Source organism: Cervus canadensis, chromosome 24 (assembly GCF_019320065.1).
Source record: "Cervus canadensis isolate Bull #8, Minnesota chromosome 24, ASM1932006v1, whole genome shotgun sequence".
Taxonomy (NCBI): Eukaryota; Metazoa; Chordata; class Mammalia; order Artiodactyla; family Cervidae; genus Cervus; species Cervus canadensis.
In genome coordinates this window covers 25,132,858-25,151,508 of record NC_057409.1, presented here as the reverse complement: position 1 = coordinate 25,151,508, position 18,651 = coordinate 25,132,858, and positions in this window count along the sequence as shown.

Here is an 18,651-nt window from a genome sequence, read left to right as displayed (position 1 = left end):
GTGAAATCCAAAACAATGAATTTATAGAAACAGAGAGTAGAAAAGTGGTTGCTAAGGACTGGGGTTTGGGGGAAATAGAGAAAGTTTGGTGAAAGGTAAAGGATACAAACTTTCATCTATAAGATAATAATTGCATGGAAAGAAAAAAAAAAAAAGATAATAATTGCCTGAGGATCTGAAGAAAACATGACAATAGTTGATACCACCGTCATATAATTGAAATTTTCTAACAGAGTAGAACTTAATATTCTCACCAAAAAAAGATAAATAGGTAAAAATCTGAGGTGATTGATGTGTTTATTAACTCACCATGGGTTTATTTATTTCACCATATATACCTATATAAAAGCATCACATTTCATACTTTAAATATATTACAATTTTACTTGTCAATTATATCTCAATTAAGCTGAAAAAAAGAAAAGTGTTTTCAATTTGTCAAGCTTTAAAATAGAATGCTGAATGCTTTGGGCTCCATCCTTCCTCCCACCCTTCCTTCCTTTCTCCCTCCATCCTTCCCTCCCTCTCTATCCACCTTCCCTCATCCTTCCTTCTTGTCTTTCTTCTTCCTAGCTGAAGGGTCGCCAAATGCTTTCACATATGTCAATTTACCTTATCTTCATGGATATCCTAAGAGAGAGGACCACTAGAATGATATTTGGGTATTACTAATAAGATTAGTGATTTTTTTTCAAGGTGAACCATTTTATAGTTGACACATCTGACATTTGAATTCAAATTTCCTGACAACTAATGCAAGATCTTTTTTTCAGTATTTCTGACGCTCAATTGCTAGGTCTTGCTCTGTGGCTCCGGAGAAGGCAATGACACCCCGCTCCGGTATTCTTGCCTGGAAAATCCCATGGATGAGGAGCCTGGTAGGCTGCAGTCCATGGGGTCGCTAGGAGTCGGACCCGACTGAGCGACTTCCCTTTCACTTTTCACTTTCACGCATTGGAGAAGGAAATAGCAACCCACTCCAGTGTTCTTGCCTGAAGAATCCCAGGGATGGGGGAGCCTGGTGGGCTGCCGTCTATGGGGTCGCACAGAGTCGGACACGACTGAAGCGACTTAGCAGCAGCAGCAGCAGCCTTGGAGCTCACCCTTCCCTTGTGGCTCAGCTGGTAAAGAATCCGCCTGCAATGCGGGAGACCTGGGTTCAATCCCTGGGTTGGGAACATCCCCTGGAGAAGGGAATGGCTACCCACTCCAGTATTCTGGTCTAGAGAATTCCATGGTCTGTATAGTCCATGGGGTTGCAAAGAGTCGGACACAAATGAGTGACTTTCATACTTGTGTCCCTGTGGCTCAGATGGTAAGGAATCTGCCTGCAATGAGGGAGACCTGGGTTCAATCCCTGGGTCAGGAAGATCCCCTGGAGAAAGGAATGGCAACCCACTCCAGTATTCTTGCCTGGAGAATTCCATGGACAGAGAAGCCTGGGGGGCTACAGGCCATAAATCCCAATTGCTATTTAATTTAGATATTAAATGTCTGTCTGTTGGTCAATCCAACCCTTACGGATGCGTTGAATAGAATCAGTTTAAGTGTGAAAATCTAAGCAAGCAAAAAAGGGAATTGAAAACAGTTTCAAAATTCTGGAAGAACTACTAAAAATATCAACAAGAATAAGCATTTTCTAGCTTAATCTTTCATATAAATAGATGCTACTGCTGACAGTGTTTCTTCCAGAGCTGGACTTCCCACTGTCAGCAAGATGCATGCTGAGATATTTACAGTGATCATGTTTTACATTACACCATCTACATCCTCCCTGGCTTTCTCAGCATTTTCTGAGCAGGATGGGATAAAAAGCTGGTATCATGTAGCTATGACCTCAAAAGCCCCAGGCTGGGCATTGTCAATATGGCATGTTTTCCAGCATTTGGTTCTTTGAATCCCTGCCTTGACAACTATGCAGATTGCTACACACTGGTTTGTGTAATTTAGCACCTCCCCATATTAAACTTATAGACAAGGACAGAGGACACATATTAAAACTGAGTTTCCAACCATCCTCACTCTGCACAGTCAGTATTGATTATCTCCTTGCCTATAATAAACCAAGAAGGACCACCACTATGGCTGGCCTGAATGCCCCAGTGATTTAGATTCACTGTAATACCACCAAGTTGTGTGTGTGTGTGCCCATCACTGCTTTCACATGTTGGGGGAGGTTATCAATACTTTCAAGAATCTGAACTTCAGGTATATAAAAAAACATTTCTTAGTAAGGAGAAATGGCAAAAAGGAAAGAGAAACCAAAGGGGCTACCAGAATGAGCAGAGATGGTTAGGTTTGCACAGAAGTTAAAAAATTAGAAAATGACAGTCTTACAAACTCTGATATCTCTCTTGGACCATTCATTTCCATTCTCCTCTCTGCCTTTGCTTCACTTAAAGTTCTTCTTCAAAGGCTCTCACCTGTTCAGTCTCTCAAAAACCTCCGCTTAGCAATAACTACTGAAATTCACCATCAGTGGTGAGTTAGCCAGGAGGCAGAGGCTGCCTTTGTTATCTCCAGCCTGATGCCGAAGCAAATTTCTCTTTGTGCTTTGCACTGAATGCAACCTCCGCTCTCCAAATCTTGATGATTCCTTCTGTGCCTCCAATGCCTTGTTTGTGCTCCTTTCATAGCATTCGTTTGCTCTGCGTATGTTATACAAGCGGTTGCTTACATTTCTGTCTGCCCCCCAACTCTTAGTTCATAATGTCCCTAAGGCAATGACTGTGACCTTTTAGAAAATTGAGTTTGCTATATTCGGACATTAATGTAGACATACTGTATCTCTGAAATCTTGAACAGTGGTTCTTAACAGGGCAATTCAGTCCTCTGAGCTGGAGATAAAGACAGGGTCATTAGCCATATCTAGAAACACTTTTGGTTGCCACAACTTTCAGGGGAGGAATCCTAGTAGCATCTAGTTAGTAGAGGGCAGGGCTACTGTTAAATGTGCTACAATGCTCAGGATAGCTCCCCACTAGAAAGAAGTATCAGGCTTGAAACATCAATAGTGCTGCAGTTGAAAACCCCCTTGCTAACCAAGCAAACTATCATCCCCAAATAAATCCACATATATGCCTTCAAATGGGTTGTTTTTCTTAGGTAGACCTGACCAACATATCTGTCACGAGCAGCATCTTAACCCAACCCATAACATTTCCATCATAGAATATCTTCTTTCCCCAGTCTTAGTTCATTTAAACTTCATAATCAGTTGTAAAGTTTACCAGGTAGATTTTATTCTTCTGATTTTAAGGAACTTGAGACTAGTAACAGATAATCTGTAAAGGTTTTGAATAGTGGTGTTATAGAAGATGTTTCAGAGTCCTTTGTACTGCAAGATCAAACCAGTCAATCCTAAAGGAAATCAACTCTGAATATTCATTGGAAGGACTGATGCTGAAGCTGAAGCTCCAATACTTTGGTCACCTGATGTGAAGAGCCAACTCATTGGAAAAGACCCTGATGCTGGGAAAGTTTGAAGGCAAAAGAAAAAGGTGGGTAGCAGGGGATGAAATGGTTAGACCGCATCACCAACTCAGTGAATGTGGATCTGAGCAAACTTCAGGAGATGGTGGAGGACAGAGAAACCTGGAATGCTGCAGTCCACAGGGTCACAAAGAGTCAGATACGACTTAGGCTTTGAGCAACAATGAAGGTTTCATACCTAGGAAGCTGGCAGCAGAACTTGAATCTAAGACTTCTGACTCTGTAGTCATAAGAAAAAGAGTAAAGATACAAAGGTATAAAAATTCAGGGCATGTTGGGAGATCAGCCAGCAATAAATCCTGCTAAATCCTAGGGTACAAGAAGGTGAAATCGCCCCTTAAGCTGAACTGATTTGAGGTCAGATGGTTAGGCTCCTGAATTCTTTTTTTTTTTTTTCTTTTCATTTATTTTTATTAGTTGGAGGCTAATTACTTCACAACATTGCAGTGGGTTTTGTCATACATTGATATGAATCAGCCATGGAGTTACACATATTCCCCATCCCAATCCCCCCTCCCACCTCCCTCTCCACCCGATTCCTCTGGGTCTTCCCAGTGCACCAGGCCCGAGCACTTGTCTCATGCATCCCACCTGGGCTGGTGATCTGTTTCACTATAGATAATATTCATGCTGTTCTCTCGAAACATCCCACCCTCGCCTTCTCCCACAGAGTCCAAAAGTCTGTTCTGTACTTCTGTGTCTCTTTTTCTGTTTTGCATATAGGGTTATCGTTACCATCTTTCTAAATTCCATATATATGTGTTAGTATGCTGTAATGTTCTTTATCTTTCTGGCTTACTTCACTCTGTATAATGGGCTCCAGTTTCATCCATCTCATTAGAACTGATTCAAATGAATTCTTTTTAACGGCTGAGTAATATTCCATGGTGTATATGTACCACAGCTTCCTTATCCATTCGTCTGCTGATGGGCATCTAGGTTGCTTCCATGTCCTGGCTATTATAAACAGTGCTGCGATGAACATTGGGGTGCACGTGTCTCTTTCAGATCTGGTTTCCTCAGTGTGTATGCCCAGAAGTGGGATTGCTGGGTCATATGGCAGTTCTATTTCCAGTTTTTTAAGAAATCTCCACACTGTTCTCCATAGTGGCTGTACTAGTTTGCATTCCCACCAACAGTGTAAGAGGGTTCCCTTTTCTCCACACCCTCTCCAGCATTTATTGCTTGTAGACTTTTGGATAGCAGCCATCCTGACTGGCGTGTAATGGTACCTCACTGTGGTTTTGATTTGCATTTCTCTGATAATGAGTGATGTTGATCCCGAATTCTTTTTAGGCATTTTGAACTTAACAGAAGTGGAGGGTTGGGAACAGATAGCAGAGTCATTGGTTAGAAATTTTCTTTGGAAGGATCTGACTGGCAATTGATGGGCTGCTTGGAGAAGGAATCATTTAGAAGGTATCGCAGTTCTTCCGGTCCCATTTGTGACCACAAAGGGTGAATGACAAACAGCTGCATACATCAACTCTTAAAAGTTGCCAGAAACTGTCACAGTCCACTCCAGAGAATGTCCATGTGTTTACAGGGCAAACAACCACCCTCTGGAAGTTTTTGTACACACTTTGTGTCTGTGCTACCACACACTGAACCAAAGACACAAATTCTAGGACTTCACATTTAAGACCAATAACTTAGACATATAGAATCTATAGACTTACATGTGCCGGATGGAATTAAACCATCTCCAGAACTTGAAAGCAACCTAGAGAGACTTCTTTCCACTTAAATTCCTTGAGCCTTTCTGAACAAAGTGATTCACTCCTGCCTCTTAGAGTATGAGGATTTAGAAAACATATTATAGGTGAAGGTTATCAAGGGGGTTTGCTCTCAATAAATCTGAGCCTGGTTCTGAGTTATGAGATGAAAAATATTCTAAGCAGCTAGAATTTCAGGGGGGCGTATACATGTTCTCAAAAGAATAATGTACAGACATGGCTCAGGAGCCTCCCACTAGTAATACCTGGAGTGAAGTGTATTCTTGAATGCATTTCTTCCTAACCGCCCACAGATGAAACAGAAGTCAGTGTCACCTGTGATCTATTTCTCATATAACTAGTGGTGACAGCTTGTTTTGCATTTTTTTTGCCTTCTTTTTAAACATCAGACTAATCCATCATGAACAGCAACTGCTTTCATTGTATAGGCCTTTGAATTTCAGAAAGCCTAATTTGTTTATTTAAATGAAAAAAAAGTTTCCAAAAGAAAGCAGAAAAGCTAAGAAAAGGTTTAACTTCTCCCTGGCAGCCAAATACTCATTTTGCCTCTGGGATCTCCATTTTGAGAGCTGTCAAGGCAGAATTATTTTGTAAAAACCTTATTTAGAGGAAGGGTCTCTATTGAAATGGCCAGAGGACTTTTCTGCCATCACAGCCATTCTGACCTTCCAGTTCTTTGGGCATTTTCACAGCACAGCATATTCAGTGACTTGGTGAGGATTTTCTTCCCAAACCTCTTAATATTTGAGCAAATATTTACTTCATACATCATTGCTTTGGTTGTGGCATCTAGGATAGAACTGGAAGCGATTTAGACAAAAGAGATGATACTCATCAATGAGTATGTGTCTCTCTTTTGAGTTACAAAAGATCTCAGTTCTTTTTTTAAAATTTATTTTTAATTGAGGATAACTGATTTACAATATTGTTTTGGTTCCTGCCATACAAAAGTGTAATTCAGCCATAAGTATACATATGTCTCCTCCTTTGTGAACCTCCCTCCCACCCAGAGTACCAGAGGACTTGGAAGCAACTTAGATGTCCATCTACAAATGAATGAATAAAGAAGCTGTGGTACATATATACAATGGAATAGTTTTCAGCTGTTAAAAAGAATGAATTTGAGTCCATTCTAGTGAGGGTGATGAACCTAGAATCTGTTATACAGAATGAAGTCAGAAAGAGAAAAAAAAAAAAATGGTACTGATAAACCTATTTGCGGGGCAGGAATAGAGACACGGATACATAGAGAACAGCCCGCAGACACAGCAGGGGAAGGAAAGAGTGAGACAGACTGACAGAGTGGCACTGAGACATATCCATCACCATATGTGAAACAGGGGATCTCAATTCTTTTATACTTGTCTTCAATATTGGCCTGGAAGAGAGAAAATTCCTGAGGTAAGACTTGTCTTTGTGGACATGTCGCAAGAATGTTCCAGAACATTGTACAGTTGAATTCCTGTCTGAGTACTTCCCTTCAGGAAAGGATTATTTCTATTTCAACATAAAACTTCAGAAAGACTTCTGTCAGGATATACCTGGCATACTGAGGAAAATCAAAACCAAACAGATCTGTGGATTATGTGTCAACAATTAAGACTTTACTGAGTCCCTATTAAGTGCCATTCCCTATAAAGACTATACTGAAATGTGACCTGCAGTTATACTGTCCTTAAGACGTTTAGGTGTGGTTGGAGGGTGACATGCAAATTTACTCAAAAAAATTGCAGAGGGATAAACAACAGTGTCTGATCAAGGGAGAGGAGTTACTTGATGTGGGGGTTAAGTGTGCTTTTATAACAGAGCAGAAGGAAGTAAATGAACGTTGACAAGCGCAGAGAATACCTCCTTGAAGAGATAACACTTGACTAGATTTTAAGTCTTAGCATCTGAGTATATTTCAGTGAGGAGATGTAATTTCAAATCTGCAGAGGAACACAAGCAAATAAAAAGCTGAGAGAACACAGTAGTATTAGACACTAAGAAAGTGGCAGTGTAGACAAAGTCTTTCTGACAAAGTTCAGTTCAGTTCAGTCACTCAGTCATGTCTGACTGTTTGTGACACCATGGACTGCAACACGCCAGGCTTCCCTGTCCATTGCCAACACCCGGAGCTTACTCAAACTCATGTCCATAGAGTCGGTGATGCCTTCCAACCATCTCATCCTCTGTCTTCCCCTTCTCCTCCTGCCTTCAATCTTTCCCAGAATCAGGGTCTTTTCAAATGAGTCTGTTCTTCGCATCAGGTGGCCAAAATATTGGAGTTTCAGCTTCAGCATCAGTCCTTCCAATGAATATTCAGGACTGATTTCCTTTAGGATGGACTGGTTGGATCTCCTTGCAGTCCAAGGGATTCTCAGGAGTCTTCTCCAACACTACAGTTCAAAAGCATCAATTCTCTAGTGCTCAGCTTTCTTTATAGTCCAACTCTCACATCCATCCATGACCACTGGAAAAACCATAGCTTGGACTAGATGGACCTTTGTTGGCAAAGTAATGTCTCTGCTTATTAATATGCTGTCTAGGTTGGTCATAACTTTTCTTCCAAGGAGTAAGCATCTTTTAATTTCATGGCTGCAGTCACCATCTGCAGTGATTTTTTTCACTTTCCTCTTTCAGTTTCATCAAGAGGCTCTTTAATTCGTCTTCGCTTTCTGCCACAGGGTGGTGTCATCTGCATATCTGAGGTTATTGATATTTATCCCGGCAGTCTTGATTCCAGTTTGTGCTTCATTCAGTCCAGCATTTCTCATGATGTACTCTGCATATAAGTTAAACAAGCACAGTGACAATATACAGCCTTGGCACACTTCTTTCCCAATTTGGAACCAGTCTGTTGTTCCATGTCCAGTTCTAACTGTTGCTTACTGACCTGCATCTAGATTTCTCAGGAGGCAAGTCAGGTGTTCCCATCTCTTTCAGGATTTTCCACAGTTTATTGTGATCCACACAGTCAAAGGCTTTGGCATAGTCAATAAAGCAGAAGTAGATATTTTTCTGGAACTCTCTTGCTTTTTTGATGATCCAGCAGATGTTGGCAATTTGATCTCTGGTTCCTCTGCCATTTCTAAATCTAGCTTGAAGAAGTTCACAGTTCACATACTGTTGAAACCTGGCTTGGAGAATTTTGAGTATTATTTTGCTAGCGTGTGAGATGAGTGCAATTGGGCAGTAGTTTGAGCATTCTTTGGCATTGCCTTTCTTTGGGACTGGAATGAAAATTGACTTTTTCCAGTCCTGTGGCCACTGCTGAGTTTTCCAAATTAGCTGGCATATTGAGTGAAGCACTTTCACAGCATCATCTTTTAGGATTTGAAATAGCTCAACTGGAATTCTATCACATCCACTAGCTTTGTTTGTAGTGATGCTTCCTAAGGCCCACTTGACTTCACATCTAGGATGTCTGGCTCTAGATGACTGATCACACCATTGTGGTTATCTGGGTCATAAAGATCTTTTTTGTATAGCTCTTCTGTGTATTCTTGCCACCTTTTCTTAATATCTTCTGCTTCCATTAGGTCCATACCATTCCTGTCTTTTATTGAGCCCACCTTTGCATGAAATGTCCCTTTGGTATCTCATTTTCTTGAAGAGATCTCTAGTCTTCCCCATTCTATTGTTTTCCTCTATTTCTTTGCTTTGATCACTGAGGAAGGCTTTCTTATCTCTTCTTGCTATTCTTTGGAACTGTGCATTGAAATGGGTATATCTTTCCTTTTCTCCTTTGCTTTTTTATCTGACAAAACCTAGCTTTTAAGTATAGTAGAGTAGAATATAAGAGTGCAGAATTTAGTGGGAACAGATTAAAGCCCCTTGAAATTTTAACAGAAGAATTTGGACTTGATGTGACATATAATCGACTTATTGCAGATTTTTGGCAGGAAGATCCATGACGAAATAGCACTGGTGTACAAAGTTGATTCGGCAGGGCATCAGTTGGGAGACAGGTTAGAGAAGGGCATATATACAGTACTTGTACAATAACTTATGCTCACATTCATTGAAAAGGAAGAAGGAAGGCAGGGATAAATCTGAGATCCCTATTGAAGCCTTGGTGACTGATTGAGGGTCAAAGGATTGAGCATCATTGAAAGTGACTCCAAAACTAGAGGTGGGACTATTATAATCCACAGAAGGAACTCTTCCACAGGTTCAGGAAGAAACTCCTGTCTCTTTCCCCAGAAGAGATCTCCTTCAGTCTTACCCTAAAGAGAATGGGAAATGAAGAAAAAAATCAAATGCAAAAACTTGCTATGATTCTCTCAAAACTGTTGGAAGTCTAAAATGGTATTTCTGAAGAATAAGTCCTTTCAAACAGAATACATTATTGATTTTATGGAGTACTTGATTTAGTTCACTTTTAAAATTCTGTTATAGCAATGTCAGTGTATATAATTTTTGAGAAATAAGATCAGTTTAGAGATAAAACATAGCACTTCATTCTTAATGCTTCCTATTCTTATAATAGAGCTCTTGACTGCATAGGAACCAAACCTCTTCCTTGGGCTATGTTGTCATAGCCTCCTTCCACCTCTTATATCCTTATAATGGGCTTCCACAGTGGCTCAGATGGTAAAGAATCCACTTGCAATGCAGGAGACCTGGGTTCAGTTCCTGGGTGGGGAAGAACCCCTTGAGAAGGAAATGTCTGTCAACTCCAATACTCTCCTGACCACTAATACCAAACCCTCTTTCACATAGTAAACTGAGAACTGAACAGGTTTCCTTTGCAACTACCACTCACAACTCTTCCTACCAAGGATCCTTCCATCTGCTTTCAACTGGGACAATCTATTGATGGTGTTGTTCGTCACTCAGTCATGTCTGATGCTTTGCAACCCCAAGGACTGTAGTCAGCCAGGCTCCTCTCTCCATTGGGAATTCTCCAGGCAAGAATACCAGAGTGGGTTGTCATGCCCTCCTCCAGGGTATCTTCCCAACCCAGGATTTGAACCCAGGTCTCCCGCATTGTGGGCAGATTCTTTACCATCTGAGCCACCAGGGAAGCCCAAGAATACTGGAGTAGGTAGCCTATCCCTTCTCCAGGGGATCTTTCCAACCCAGCAATCCAGGTGGGGCCTCCTGCATTGCAGGTGGACTCTTCACCAGCTGAGCTACCTCAGAAGCCCCAGGTGGTGCTAGTGGTAAAGAACCTGCCTGCCAGTGTAGGAGACGCAAGAGACAGGTTAGATCCCTGGGTGGGGAAGATTCCCTGGAGTGGGAAATGGAGATGTTCTTCATTATTCTTGCCTGGAAAATTCCGTGGGCAGAGAAGCCTGGTGGACTGCAGTACATAGGGCCACAAAGAGTCAGACACAAACTGCTGAGCACACACACAATCTATTGACAGCTAACGAGAAAGTAAGCTAACATACAGTCAATGTCTTGCTGTGCTTCGTCTCATTTCTTTTCACTCTAATCCAAGGAAATCATCTATATGTCTAGTCTAAGTCATATCTTTTGCAACCCCAGGAATGGGAATAAAATGCTTGGAACTGACTACTCTGGCCTCTTGGGCTACATAAGGCAGTAGAAGGTAACTTTGGAAATAAACATAGGTTTATACACATAACAGGCTGCATTCAAATATTTACATGCCTCTCCTAATTGCTTATTTTTACTGTGTTCCTGAAACTGCATGTCTATCCCATTGTTCAAACACCTTCACATAGGGCCTTTGAATGGAATACCTTGACTGCAGTGAGTTTTAGTTTATGAACTTTCAAATCAAATTAATGACTTTCCTAATAGAAGAAGATGAGCAAAAGCAAATAGTGTAGAGGAAGAACCCTAGGTCTGGTGCAGAGATTGAACCCAAGAAAAGCTGGAATACTCAGGGTAATTCTGATTTGCATTGATGGTGTTCTCACCTGCATCTCTTGCTTTAGCAATTCTCTCTTTTCTGATTTAACCCAAGAGAAAACTGCCCTTAAATATGTGGGCAAAATCTAGTCTGTAGACATTGTAGCTAAGCTTCTTCCTTGTGGAAATGCCCTTTGCCCAAATGAATCTCATTTTCAGATGCTGAGTGCCAAAGTGGCAGCTAGAGTAGAGAAGCTCAGAACATGATCTCAGGCCAGTTGGGAAGATTACCGAAGTCTGAATTCTGTCTTTAGCATTTGTCAGGTTTGGGATTTTAGTAAAATCACTTAATAGTTTCAACTTGATTTTTCTGTAACATTCAGTCAGTCAGTTCAGTCGCTCAGTCGTGTCCGACTCTTTGTGACCCCATGAACCGCAGCACGCCAGGCCTCCCTGTCCATCACCAACTCCCAGAGTTTACTCAAACTCATGTCCATCGAGTCGGTGATGCCATCCAGCCATCTCATCCTCTGTCGTCCCCTTCTCCTCCTGCCCCCAATCCCTCCCAGCATCAGGGTCTTTTCCAACGAGTCAGCTCTTCGCATGAGGTAGCCAAAGTATTGGAGTTTCAGCTTCAGCATCAGTCCTTCCAATGAACACTCAGGACTGGTTGGATCTCCTTGCAGTCCAAGGGACTCTCAAGCATCTTCTCCAACACCATAGTTCAAAAGCATCAATTCTTTGGCTTTCAGCCTTCTTCACAGTCCAACTCTCAGATTCATACATGACCACTGGAATTAGGATAGTAATAATTACTTGGTTGTTGTGAGAATTAAATAGGAATATATGTAAATAAGAATGTACACAAGCATCCAATAAATATTTAGCACTGAATAAAATATTACAACTTATCATTGCACCCTGTGACCTCTCTATGAACCTGAGGAACATCTTTATCATGATAAATGCAAATATCTTGTTTGTTCTGGAGAAAAGAGAACACATATTATTTTCCAGCAAAGTCCCTCTTTTTACTGTATCTATGTTGACTATTAATAGAATCAGTCTCCCAGCTGATTTCAGGTTAAGAATTATTGAATATTTTAATAGTTTTTCTTTTTAGTCGCTGACCCACCCACCAACCCCCACCCATCCTCCAACCTAGTTAATCAATTCTCTCTCAGAGCCAGTTTTTCCTTTAAAAAAAAAAAAATGTGGTTTATGGTTTATTTAAGGTTTTGTGAAACCATGAACCTCTCCAAAGAATAATGCATCCAAGTGTACAAAATTTCATAGGCCATTTTTAGGATTAACAGACTCCCCAGATCTCATGTAGGTACCTTCTAGATGTCTAGGGTCTCAAGATTGAGAACCCCAGGCCTGAAATATTTTCTTCAATCTAGATGACTCTTTCCTTTTTTCTGACCTTCATTCTAGTTTCAACCGTCAGCATCTGTTGCCTACATACAACTTGATCTCCAGATTCCTCTGTGTTATTCCTCCTAGCCAGGCACCACACTGTTTCTTGAATCTTTTGTCTCTAAAATAACATTTGTCACTCAAATTGTTTAAAAACAATTGATTTTTTTTTAATTGTTTAAAAAAATTTTTTTTAATTTTTTAATTTTTTTTTTTTTTTTTGATACACAGCAGTCCTCAAAACTTTACTGTGGATAATGAACTGAAGAGATTCTGAATGTAGACCCAACATGGATTCCTGGATTTACATTAAAAAAAAAAAAAAATGCGTAGTGATTCCAACACTAGCAGTCCCAGATCACACTTTGAGAAACATGATCCAAGATGATCTCTTGAGTCTAATCTCCTCATTCATCATTTGTTTAAGCTTGCCACTGTACTTTTACTAACTGAGAGTGTTTAGAACTCATCCTTTGTTTTCAGTCTACCAAACTTTACTTCCACAACTTTGTTGAAAACTCTTTATTCTCTATTGCTCAGTACAACTACCTCTCTTCTATGGCTTCTTTCATTATCAATTCCCCTAATAAAAATGTATTCACACCCTATCCCAATGCACCATTAGAGCACATGGTAGACTCTCCCTAAATTATTGTCAATTGTACGCAAGTTGGGCTTGGAGAATGGCATAGGGTAGACTATATTCAAGCCCCAGATCTAGGATTCTTTTGGATCCTCCATTTAAAAGTGTAAGACATCACAAAAATTGCTTGCATCTCTTTGGGGCCTTAACATCAACACCTAGGAGAAGAAAAAAATAATGCCTTCTTTCTCTGGTAGCTCAGATGGTAAAGAATCTGCCTGCAATGTGGAAGACCTGGGTTCAATCCTTGGGTGGGGAAGATCCCCTGCAAAAGGAAATGGCAACCCACTCCAGTATTCTTGCCTGAAGAATCCCACAGCCAGAGGAAACTGGAGGGCTACAGTCCATGGGGTTGCAAAAAAGTTGGACACAGCTTAGAGACTAAACAGCATATGTGCAGAAGCCTTTTTAAAATTGTAAATTTTACCAAAAGGTGTTCTTTTTGAGCTTCTAGATTTAGTTTTATAAAAGAAAAACAAGCTGGTAATAGAATGACAGTTCTTCATTTACTTTCACTAATCAATTTAGATTCATGAAGTCAGCGCATGTTTTAAGTGTTTCATGTACCATCCATTTCCTTCCTGCTACAACATCAACCAAGTTATGGATCTTACCTCTCCTCTCGAGATTTCCCCTTGATTTGCATAGAATTTTCCCTTTCCTTAGAACAGTAAAGCCTAGCATAATCTGCTCCTTATCACAAAATTTATTGAAATACAGACATAGTGTGTAACTACCCTCCCAACTCCCCAAACTACAAAATAAAATGGAATTGATTAGTGATTGACTTCAAAGTGAGTAATTGAGCTTTAATGGGTTTATAAAAGGGATTGAAATCAAAGCAATAAATTAAAAGCAAAATAAAAGAGTAAACAAGAAAGGATGTTTTACAACTTGGTTCCATTACAGACCATGCTAACCAGATTAAAAAGTAATTGCCATGTCAAGAAAAATTATAGTGGCCTCTGCAAAATGACAGAGCAGCAGGCTGTTTTTGTATAGGGTGTAAAACAGACAGAAAGGAAAAGAAAGGAGTTCAGGGCATGGGGAGAATGCAGACTACTTTTTCCTGATGGTCATTATGCTTTCAATATCAGAAATCTCTTCATAGAAACAGACATTATCATCGGCATATGCTAATGAGCAGATGGATTTCAGCTGAACTCTTTAATGTCTTCTATTGTCTTTGTATTGCTTATCAGGGTATACTTATGACTGTGTGGTTTATATTTTAAAGTCCTTAAATCAATAACATCGAAAAAACAGAATATTCTCAATAATTTATGAGGTTTTTTTTTAATAGACAGTTTTTTTTAATTATTATTAAAGAGGGTTACATATTATCTGAAATAAGAAGCACTGATGATTGGAGATTCAAAAGCCACCATAAAATAGAGAGATTTCATAAGTAAATTGGATGTAGTTATGTCTCTACAAGCCTTGATGATACGTCATGAGGCACTTAGGGAATTGAATGCCCAAGACCACAGCTCATTATCTCTGAGAATTCATGGCTGGCTGGTGAGAAGCCTAAAGAATGGCAAAGGGCAGATGTAGCAGCAATTTTTTAAAATAACTGTCACTAAAATCTCCACAGCCTGAGAACCTATTCTCAAATACATCTGAAAAGATATAAGCATCAAGATTCAAGATGGAGTATCCATTGATCAATCTGATAAGCAGAGCTATGTGACTTGAAGTGTATACAGGGTATTGTGCGTGTGCAAGGTCAATGGCAAAGAATTGGAATTAGCCAAACTTCTCCACAGACACATCTATCCATTAGTTGGGACTTCTAAGTCAGACTGGGAACACTTGTGTGAGATTCCTGGAAGAGACAATGTAGCCTAATGAAGACTCTATTATGAGATAATATGAACGCTTTCCAAGAGTGCTAAGATCGGTTCTCCAAGAGCTGGAGAATCTTGACCACTGACAAAGTCTTATGAATCATATAGAGATTGGTCACATCAGTAAGAAAGGAGAACAGATCTGTTTGTATTATTATTATTTACTAAATGAGGACTAACATTAGCTTGTACTGTGCATTTACTTTAAGAATCTATAATCTTGGCTAGATTGAGTTTAATAAAATAATTAGGCAGATGTTTAGATGACACAGATTAATCACCCCCTGAAAGACTGGTCACTATTGACATTTAATAACTTTTTTATAATCCTTCTTTAAGTAGATCAGGGATTAAATTTAAAAGATCAACTGTTACTCCAAAGTCATATGATAGAGATTTCTTTTTCCTGTATTTGTATTTAAAGAATTTAATATGTTTAATATATTTTCCTCTCTTCAAGCTCTGTTTATAAAGCCCGTGACCACAAAAGAAAAGGCATGGCTCAAATTGATTTAAAAACTTGGAAAGAATTTTATGTCAAGTTGAAGAATTGTTTATCTTCATTTCCATAATGCACTTGTTTCTAGTTTGAGTTGTTTTAATCAAATTTACTTGGGCAAAGTTAGCCCAGTTGCTTAGAATTATTACAGGATTCAAAATACATATATATGTACATTTTTAATTTTGCAGATACTACAAAACAAAACATTGATTTATAAAAAGACCAGTGATTTAATCTAAAATGAAATAATATAGGACCTGGTAGGGAAAAAAAAAAAGAATGGTTCTTAATCATGCTAAGATATTCACTAAATTCACCAAAGATAAAATAAAAGCAAAATAAAACTACACTGGGTAGGATATTTTCACACATCACAGTGACAAAAATCCAAAAGTTTAGGAGCATGCTTAGCTTGAAAATTGTGGGGGAACAAGTATTTGACCATATCTAGAAAAAAAGAAATCAGTGTGAAAGCTTTATAGAGTTTATACCATAGATATTCTCATGTATGAGTAATAAATATTTTGAGGGTAATTCATTGTGTAATGGTTATAGTTGGCAAAAAACAGAAATGACATTAATGTCCATCAAGAGAGTACTGATTACATAAATCACAGTAAATTCATACAATGGACTATTATGCAACAATGAAAAAGAGATAAAGAATGAAATCAATCTCCAAGATAGATTGGTAACAAAATAAGCAATGCGAAGAATGGCTTATATAGGAAGATATCTTCTGTGTACAAATGAGTAGAAATAAAACTGTGTCTTCACATCTGCTTGTATGTACCTAGAAACCCTGAAAGGATATACATACATTCATTGCAGATACATGAGCAGGTAGAAGAAGTAAGACATGCTTGAGAGTTCTAATAAAGTGTATTTTAAATGACAGCAACAAATCATTTTGCTGTTTTGCTTTTGATAATTGAAAGCAGGTAAATCTTAACTTCTTAACTTTGAAACTGATAGGTTTTGGTACTTTGCTAATTCAAACTTAGATTCTTCACCTGTTTCAAAGTGTACTTAATTTGACTCAATGGAATATTACTCAGCCATTAAAAAGAATGCATTTGCATCACTTCTAATGAGGTGAATGAAACTGGAGCCTATTATACAGAGTGAAGTAAGCCAGAAAGAAAAACACCGATACAGTATACTAATGCATATATATGTAATTTAGAAAGATGGTGACAATAACCCTATATGCGAGACAGCAAAAGAAACACAGATGTATAGAACAGTCTTTTCGACTCTGTGGGAAAGGGCGAGGGTGGGATGATTTGGGAAAATGGCATTGAAACGTGTATATTATCATGTGTGAAAAGAATCGCCAATCCAGGTTCAATGTACGAGACAGGGTGCTTGGGGCTGGTGCACTGGGATGACCCAGAGGGATGGGATGGGGAGGGAGGTGGGAGGGGGGTTCAGGATGGGGAACACACCTGTGGCAGATTCATGTCAATGTATGGCAAAACCATTACAATATTGTAAAGTAATTAGCCTCTAATTAAAATAAATAAATTTATATTAAAAAATTTGACTCATTCATTGCTGGGCCTAAAGATTGCTCTAGGAATCTAAATTCCAGCCCTTTCTTAGTCTTTCATGAAGTCAACTTATTGTTCTTTGAAGACCCACACATACATAATTATATATGCTGGGGTGTATGTTCCATTGCTCAGTCATGTTCAACTCTTTGCAACCCTATGGACTGTAGCCCACCAGGCTCCTCTGTCCATAGAATTTTCCAGGTAAGAATACAGGAATGGGTTGCCATTTTCTCTTCCAGGGGATCTTCCCAACCCAGGGATTGAAGTCATGTCTCCAGTGTCTCCTGAATTGGCAGGTGGATTCTTTACTCAGTGAGCCGCCCAGGAAGCCCATATACAGTAGACACCTACTTTTCTGTGAGGGTATGTTCAGGAGGCCATATTGAATCCCCATCTTTGCAAGTGTAGAACAGTCTGCCTTGTTCTGGGACCTTCTCCTGCAGCACATTTCCACTAAGTATCTCCTGCATTCTATACATATCCCTACTCCACAAAATAATTATCTTTACAATTTCTTATAAACATTCATCTCTCCCATGATGATCATTTCTAAGTTTAAACTAGTCCCTGAGGTATAACCTTCCAGTATCCTCTACTTTTCCTTTCTAATATTTGCACTTCCCAAGTTATTTCTGTGATTATCTCTTTAATGCTAATCCTTGGCTCCCAAATGTAAATTCTTTGAGGGCAGAGAATATGTCTCTTTTGTATCTACAGCAACCTCTAGGCTTATCACAAAGTCATTCAATGAATATGTGTCGAATTAGTGAAACTGTTATAAATGCACCCAACTGAAATTTTTATTATAAATAAAGTTATTATTTTTATTATTAGCTAGTACATAACAATGCATGGAAGGCAACAAAATGTAGTATGAGCTTGCATTTCAGGCAGACCTGAGTTACTTCAAGTTAGCATTGACATTAGTACTTAATTCTTAGACAATTCGGATTTCCTAATCCTCAGTTGTTTTTTCTATAAAATAAGAAAAGAAAAGCGGTGATAGTAGCCATAGGGTTATTTTGAAGATTGAATGAAATCAAGAATGCAAAAAACAGCACAATGTCTGTCCCAAGGCAAGAATTTGACTATATGATCCATTATGGTTATTATTATTGTTCTTGAGCTTAAGAGTTTGGCAACTAATGTGCTGTTATACCCAGGGATATTTATTAAATCCACACGATTTAAATTTATGGCACAGAAAACTGAAAAAAACGTTTTGGGCCTTTGACTCCCCTCCCAAACAATCAAAACCAAGAGTTGTTGTTGTTGTTGTTGTTTAGTCACTAACTCATGTCTGACTTTTTTTCCCATGGACTATAGCCCACCAGGCTCCTCTGTCTATGAGATTTCCCAGGCAAGAATACTGGAGTGAATTGCCATTTAAAGATCTTCCCAACCCAGGGATCGAACCTACATCTCCTGCATTGGCAGACAGATTCTTTAGCCCTGAGTCACCAGGAAAGCCCCTAAAACCAAGAGTATTAAGTCTATATATTAAGTGTATACACATCAAGGATTGACTATAACTCATTGATATTCCCTGAATTACCTAGCAATCAATTGATTATATCTTAAGATATGTGATTCCAAATCAATGTTTTCAACATCTAGGGTGAGAACTTTCTATGGTGAAAAAGTCATT